The 8,189-nt window shown below is 48.1% G+C and overlaps 2 protein-coding genes across 9 annotated transcripts in view; one reads left to right on the top strand and one right to left on the bottom strand.

Moving 5' to 3' along the window:
• SLC16A6 (solute carrier family 16, member 6) overlaps nucleotides 1-8,163 on the bottom strand; it is a 20,559-nt gene extending 12,396 nt beyond the window's left edge. For 2 of the 3 annotated variants that reach the window (XM_005875769.2, XM_014547260.1), the window contains exon 1: nucleotides 8,019-8,162. The gene's annotated coding sequence lies outside the window, so the exon portion shown is untranslated. Of the gene's footprint in view, nucleotides 1-8,018 lie in introns of all 3 variants that reach the window. The other variant, XM_014547261.1, reaches the window with a different exon arrangement.
• ARSG (arylsulfatase G) overlaps nucleotides 1-8,189 on the top strand; it is a 118,555-nt gene that overhangs the window by 16,397 nt on the left and 93,969 nt on the right. The gene's annotated exons all lie outside the window — the stretch shown is intronic.

Below are 8,189 nucleotides of genomic sequence, written 5' to 3'. Positions count from 1 at the left end.
GTAATGTAAATATCTGATATGCAGGATGTATTTTCATTGTTACAAATTGAACATAATTAAAGCATAGTGGTTAATCACAAAAACAATATGTAATTATATATTCAATATGTGTTTTCCGATGGTCTTAGGCGACCCCTGTGAAAGGGTCGTTCGACCCCCAAAGGGGTTGCGACCCACAGGTTGAGAACCGCTGTGGTAAAGGAAAAAGTCACATAAGTTCAGGAGGCACAGAGAACCCTAAGCAAGAAGAACCCAAACAGACCCACACCCAGACTCATCATAATTAAAATGCCAAAAATTAAATGCCAAATCTTAAAGGCAGCAAGAGAAAAGCAAACTGTTACCTACAAAAGAACTCCCATAAGGCTGACACCAGATTTCTCATCAGAAACTCTACAGGCCAGAAGGCAATAGCATCAAGTACTCAAGGTAATGGAAGCAAGGATCGGAGACCAAGATTACTTTATCCAGCAAGGCTGTCATTCAAAATAGACAGCCCAATAAAGAGCTTCCCAGACAAAAAAAAAAAAGGCTAAAGGAGTACATCACCACCAATACAGCATTACAAGAAATGCTAAAGGGATTGCCATAATGAAAAGAAGAAACAGAAAGAGAAACCTAGGCATGCAGAATTAAAGTGGCAATAAATAAGTACCTATCAATAATAACCCTAAATGTAAATGGATTAAATGCTCCAATCAAAAGGCCTAGGGTAGCTGAATGGATACAAAAACATGACCCAATTATATGCTGTTTACAAGAGACCCACATCAGAAAAGACACACACGGAGTGAAGGGATGGAAAAAATTTTTCCATGCAAATGGAAAAAAAAAAGCTGGAGTAGCAATACTCATATCTGACAAAATAGACTTTAAAAGACAACAAAGGTCACCACATAATACTAAAGGGGATTGACCAACAAGAGGATATAACCCTGGAAAACATATATGCACCCAATATAAGAGCACCTAAATATATAAAAAAAACTTCTAGAGGACTTTAAGGGAGAGATCGACAACAATACAGTCATAGTAGGGGACTTTAACACCCCTACTGAGGTGGCAAGAACATAGTGATCAGAATAGTAAAAAAAAAAAAAAAAGAAACCTAGAAAAAAGCAGGCTAAGGGGCAAACATGGACAACGCACCTGCCACCTTCCTTCCACGGATGACGTGCCGGAGACACCCTATGCGTCTGTGCTCAACGCCTCTGACCAGACTATCCAGCCACCTCTCCTGGATCCCATTTCCCACTCAGTCAGCAACCTCATGATTATGATCGGTTTCCCACGTGGATGTAACTATAAATCCAAATGCGGAAATTGTCTCCTGGGAGTTTGGCATGAGTAAATTATCAAAGTTGCTCAGCACTTGGCACATTAGCAACTGGATTTCCATGCACACCACAAATGCTACTCTAGAATATAGTGACTAGCCCGGCTGGTGTGGCTCGGTGGTTGAGCGTCGCCCCACGAACCAAGAGGTCACTGTTCGATTCTCAGTCAGGGCACATGCCCAGGTTGCAGACTCAATCCTCAGTAGGGGGCGTGCAGGAGGCAGCTGATCAATACCCTGGAAAACATATATGCACCCAATATAAGAGCACCTAAATATATAAAAAAAAACTTCTAGAGGACTTTAAGGGAGAGATCGACAACAATACAGTCATAGTAGGGGACTTTAACACCCCTACTGAGGTGGCAAGAACATAGTGATCAGAATAGTAAAAAAAAAAAAAAAAGAAACCTAGAAAAAAGCAGGCTAAGGGGCAAACATGGACAACGCACCTGCCACCTTCCTTCCACGGATGACGTGCCGGAGACACCCTATGCGTCTGTGCTCAACGCCTCTGACCAGACTATCCAGCCACCTCTCCTGGATCCCATTTCCCACTCAGTCAGCAACCTCATGATTATGATCGGTTTCCCACGTGGATGTAACTATAAATCCAAATGCGGAAATTGTCTCCTGGGAGTTTGGCATGAGTAAATTATCAAAGTTGCTCAGCACTTGGCACATTAGCAACTGGATTTCCATGCACACCACAAATGCTACTCTAGAATATAGTGACTAGCCCGGCTGGTGTGGCTCGGTGGTTGAGCGTCGCCCCACGAACCAAGAGGTCCCTGTTCGATTCTCAGTCAGGGCACATGCCCAGGTTGCAGACTCAATCCTCAGTAGGGGGCGTGCAGGAGGCAGCTGATCAATGATTCTCTCTCATCGATGTTTCTCTCTCTCTATCCCTGTCCCTAAAAATCAATGAAAACATAGAATATAGTGATCAAAGAAGACACTGTCAACTTGTAGGATCTGGGCAGCCAGTTAACCCTAAGTTATCCTGACCTTGCAGCTTTCCATTCAAACTGCAATGAATGTCAGACCTTACCTGAACACCGCTAAGTAAGGGGAAGCACTGTAGTTAACACTGGAGGGGGAAGTTGAGGTCCTCTGCACTGTGCTGTTGCACCCACACGCTGTGGTTTTCAGGCTCTGCAATTGCTAACTTTGAAACAGTGGTGCATGGTTTGCGCCCATCTAAAAATTTGTATCTATAATAATGAGTTCATGGTTTTAAGTTCTTCCTGCTAACCCACCTTGAGTTGAAGAAGTCTCTACAATTATACAGTGAATTTTTAGGGTGTGTGTACCCTTTCCGTAGCTGCTGTATTAAGTACTAAGGCAAGTTTTATTGATAAATGAAGAGGAATTGAAAAATAACAGGATGCAACCTCCTCTATCCAGTAGACTTGCCAATTTCTGGTGCTAGAATCTCATATTCTGAGTTTATTCTATAAATGTTAAAAAGCATCAAATCTGACCCAAGCTCATGATTCACCCTATTGACATCACTATCCCACAGTGGCCTACGACGGCTCTGATGCCCACTTTTTGCCCTATTGCTGTTAAGTATTTGGTTGCATAAACAGGGCGTAAGCAGCTTTAAGAAGCTTTACGCTCCCTGCAGCGAAGGCCTTTGCGTTTCCACGGGTGTTAATGTGTCGTTCCTGAGAGCAGCTGGGAAGGTGGGAAGGGCAGTTAAACAGCTCGAGGTGCAGGCTGCGAGCTACAGAGCAGTTGTCATTCCCATTTCCCATCCTGGAAAGCAACTGATTTCCGATGGGAGCCCTGACCTGAGCCCTCCAGCAAATGAGGTTTTCACAACAGCCCCCGTCCCCCATGAGATGTTTCAATCCACTCCCAAGATGAGGCCACTGGAGCAGGAAAGAACCGCCCCCCATCCCTCACCCCACAGTGTTCACTCTAGAATAGTGTTGGTCCCTAGGGAGGGGGCAGGCAGCAGTCTACAGCGCAGGTCCTCAGCCCTCACCCCTTGCACTTCACCACGCTCCCAGGCCACCGCTCCTTTACTGGTCTCTTACTGGTTCCTCGTGTCTGGTACGATTGAGCTTTCTGAAATGCTGCATTGGTTTGACTTCATTTTTACGTGGCTTTCCTCGTTCTGAGCCATCAAATCCACCTTTAGCCTGCCTTTCCGTGTCCTTCAGGATCGAACCCCGACCTATCTTTGAAGCCTTATTTTTGTTCTAAAACTTGACCCGCCTGCCATGGCCCAAATGGACTCCTCCCTGCCCTCCAGGCTCTAACCACCCGGCCTGTGGCCACACCCTCTCCCCAGGCTGCATGCCCTCAACAGCTGGCACCTTTAAGGCCCGGTGCCATCAAAATCCTGATGCTCGCTCTGACTGACTCAACCTAAGGGGCTTTCTCCACGTGACAGGCATCATTGAATACTTTAATGAGTCTATCATATTTGATGAATTTAATGTTAAGCTCATAAAAAACAAAATCTGGGTTCTGTATCTTTTCGTATGTCCCGCCCTCCCGCATTCCCAAGTACCTTGCACATACATTTGTTTTTCAAAAAAGTGCCTACTAGTGCCAGGCCCAAGGCTAGGCCTGGGGAATACTGTAGTGAAAAGACAGATGGTCTCTGCTCCGAGACTTACGTGTTTGTTGATAACAATAAGGAACCTGCAGATTAAAATGCATGTTTACCGCCACCCAGCAGCGTACTTCCAGAGGTCAGCACACTGGGACAGGCAGAACTGTCCAAGGCCATATTGCTGTAGTCACTCTAACCTGGGAGGGTGCACGTAAGATCTTAGAGTCTTAACAGAGGGCTCAGGACCAACCTGAATATAAACATATTGGGGTAAAAAAACACACATATTGGAATAAAGTTGATGAGGGCCCAAAGAGGCAAACTGACTCTCTCTTTGGTCTAAAATGACTGCAGGATGAAGACAGATCTTTTTAGACGACGCGGACTACGCTGCACTTTCTGTACAAGGATAGGCTGACCCATCCTCGGAAGGCTCTGTGCCAGGCCAGCGTTTCAGTCCGGCGGTGGGCGCACCCCTCTTTGCACCTGTCTCGACCAGTGGTTTGCATGTGCACCATCGGTGGGATTAGGAGCAACCGGTAGCCCCAGAGTGGAGTTGGAATTACAGAATGTGACGGCTGAAAGGGAGTGTGGACCTCATCTTGTCCATCTCCTCCTTGCACACGGCAGGTCATTTTGCAAAACGGGGAAACTGAGCCCCAGGGAGGTGAAGGGACTTGACCCAAATAGTCCAGAGTCAGAGCTCCCGCCTCCCGGGCCCTGTGGGATCGGCCCCTGGGACAGCATTTGAAAGGCCAGGGAGGGGGTTGTTTTATAGACATTGTAAGGAAACTTGTATTTTCTTAAAAAAAAAAAAAGCTCCTCTGACTTCCGTCGGTAGAGAGAGGTCTGTGACCTGATTCACCAGGTCACTGTGGGACCCTGCAAAGTCACTCCACCTCCGCTTCTCTGGGCCTGAGCGCCTCATTTGCCAGGTCTTTAGTCAGAGGTCTCTGGAGCATCTTTAAGGCTCACTGAGTTTTATTACTCACCCGGTCCCTCCGGCCAAAGCTGGGGGCCCACGGACACCGGGGAGCGGGGAAGAAGGGGCACCTGCTAGGTGGCTCTTGGAAGGTGTGGGTGGGCCTGGGTGAGATCTGGTCAGCTGGTTAGAAGGCAGCCTTTTGGTCGCTGTGCTTTCTGAGCCCCTTCAGGGTGTTCCATTCCTTTGTTTTTCGAAGCTTTGCTTTAATCTGTGCTACTCTCCTAAGCTGCATGCAAATGTGACTTTCACCTGCAGTCCTAGGTTTTTGGAGGACAGGAACCTTCTTGTTATCACAGGGATACCATAAAGGAAAGATGCCCTCCCCCCCAACCGCCCCCCCCTGAACTTAGCCTTACTTTCTGGTCTATGACTTCCTCATTCTAAAGCATGCTATGTTTGCCCAATTTAGCTTTGAAGATAAGACCACAGTATAGATAATAATGGAAGAATAACATCTATTTTGTACAGGGCAGGCGCCTACAGGGTAGTCAGCAGCTCTTTCCAGACCAAGCGCCTGGCAGCATGCTTGGCACATAGTAGGTGCTCAATAAAAGTTTACTAAACAAACTGTGAGCGTTGGGGTGCTCCTGAGCCATGCACTGCTCTGTCCTTAGGAAACCGCGCCATCGAGTGAGGAAGAAGAATAAATGCTTTCCTGGACCTGTCTCCTCTCCTTGCGCCATTCATTCGGCAAACTCAGCCTCGACAGAGCAAGGAACTAAGGCCCGACTTTTGAACTCACTTACTTAGAAGCCTCTACAGATTCTTCCAGAATAGGGAAATACCTGTCCGTTTCGGTTTTATGTGACGTTATCTGATGAGACGGGATGTTAGTTTACTGTGTGGGGATCTAACTGGTAAGGCAAGTTGAGTGACTGTGGTTTTGGGTGAATCGCTTTGCTCCCGGATGGCCAGTGTCACCCACAGGTCAAGTGCAGATAAACTAGATCTCGATGATCTCAGACCTCCCCCTGGCCCTGAACACCTATCATTCTATGGTAGCCTTGGGCCCTGGCTTGCTCTAAGCTACCCTTTGATTTTTTCCAACCCACGCAAAGCTGCTGGGCTTGTCCTTCTTGAGGACATTATTTGCGAAGTTGTATCGCTTGGTCTCTAATTTCCATGATCTCTGAAAGCAGGGGTTAGACATGGCAGTCTGAGGGTCTCTTCAACCGTAACACTATGATTCCGCGTGCACACTGGTTCCTGGCTACCGTCTTGTCTCCACCCTAATGCTCTTCCAAAGGAAGGATAACAAAATACGCTGGGCAGTTTGGAGTATCTCCTACGACCCTTGGGTTGTCTTAACCTTAAATACATGAGTTCTCTGCCAAGACTTGTTCAGCTGCTCAGCCTGGGAATTTCACTCTGATTTGATTTGTTGAGAAAAGACTCGACCTGGGGCATGAAGAATGCAAAATATCGGGTTATTATAGACCGTCAGGGTGTTAATCCAGGGTCAGCTCAGAGTCAAGTTCTAAATGCAAGCTGTGGCTGGAAATGGTGGTGTCAGCTGGGATAAGCAAAGCCTGGGCAAGGCATCGCCAACCTCCATTCTTCTTAAAGGTGTGGCCTGGGTAACAGCTTTGGACAAGCTGTTTCCGACCCCAGTTGTCAAAATCATTCTGTATTTAGGTAAAGTTCATTCACTATTTAAAAAAAAAAAAAAAAAATCCCAAACCTAACCTGTAGGGCTGCCTCAGCAGCACTGAATCACCGGATACAACCGATACACCCGCTTTACAAGATGATGATGTTGAAACCCAAGCCCCTAATTTAAGTGTCCTCCTCAGGAGTTCCACTGGGGAGACGTCCTTTCTGGGAAACCACAGAGGAAAACTCGGGTTAGTGGTTCTCATTAAGAGCGAGGGAGTGTTCCCCTGGCTGCACTGTTTATTTCCACACTGTAACTCTCCACCTTGCCTCCCCTCGCCTTCGTCACGAGAAGAGGCATTTCTGTGTCCGCCAGGCTGGATGTACTTACTGTTGCCCCCAAAATGCCACATCACGGTGCTTGGGACATGGGGAGATGCACCGCTTAGAGATTTCAGCATAAGCACTTGGTATTTTTTTGCCAACAAATCGCTCATTTTATTATGGTTTCCAAAACAATAAGATTCCCGAGAAATGTCCTTCCTCCAGGACAGGAGCTATCTCTTTCGAGAAAGGGCTGGCACGGAGCGCCAGCAGTGCAATCACAACCAGCTTCCTGGTTGACAAGTTGCAATCGCTCCCTTCCGCAGTTGGCTCTTGGGGAGCTTTTGCTAACGCTCCCGTGTTCGGTGACATTCTATCTGCCGCCTCACAAACTTCGATCGCCTGACTTTGGGGGTTGGTGGGAGTTTCGCGTTGGTTTTGTTTGTTTGCGTGCGTGTGTGTTTTGGTTTGTTTTAATTTTAAAAAAGAAGAAGAAAATGAGAAGGAAATAACCCATTTCCTTTGTAAAATCAGCCTCCCTCGCTACAGAACTGCTCAGCCTCAGGGGCGCTTTCCTGTGGTTGGCAGGCAGCTCAGGGAACCTGGGAAGTTGAGCGGTGCGGGCTGGCCGCTGAGGACCTGTGCTCTGCAGGGAACTGCCCCCCCCCCCCCCCCCAGCCCAGGGGGTCACGCTGGCGCCCCGGTAGTGAGCTTTGGGTGGGAGAGACATGGAACCCCACTTTCCCTCGCGCTGCCTCAGCGGCCGCCCTGCATGCGTGCGCGAGCCTAGGGAAGGTACCTCTGACATATGGCACTCGGGGCGCACAGGCAGCTTCATGCGGAAAATCCATGCAGAAGCTGAGCCCGGCGCCCCCAATTGCCCCGCGGTCTGGGGAGCCCCTAAAGCGGCGCTGGGCGCACTCAGTGTCGGCCAAGCTTGCCTTTAGCTATTTTCCGGACCCAACCGTATCAGGCCGAGATCGTTCAACTCTCAGCTGCCCACACTGGCGAGAGCGCTGCATCCCGGTGGCCCTGAGCATTCCTAAGTGTCAGAATATTTTTCGCAATCACCTCTCCTAAATGTTTAGGTGTTAAGCGCTCTCCTCCGCCTCCCACCACCCACCCAGCAAAAAAAGCTCCTAACACATTAAAATAAAAATCCACCCCCATAATCAAAGTTTGAAACATGTAAAATAATAAAACCAACTCACCAAGTTAGAAGGGCAGAGAATAAACCCCAAAGGCTCCCACTAAGGCGCAGGCTTGGCCTCCCCTCCTTATAAGCCGCTGGGTAACATGAGAAAGGTTTAACTCCTTAGGGCGTGGGCCTATCGCAAGTTGGTTCAGAGGAGTGTCCCCAGGACCCGCCCGCAGCGCCCCGC

The sequence above is a fragment of the Myotis brandtii genome, unplaced genomic scaffold, assembly GCF_000412655.1.
Source record: "Myotis brandtii unplaced genomic scaffold, ASM41265v1 scaffold469, whole genome shotgun sequence".
In the NCBI taxonomy this organism is placed as follows: Eukaryota; Metazoa; Chordata; class Mammalia; order Chiroptera; family Vespertilionidae; genus Myotis; species Myotis brandtii.
Note: the sequence above shows the minus strand (reverse complement) of the source record. Positions and strands in the feature narration are given on the sequence as shown.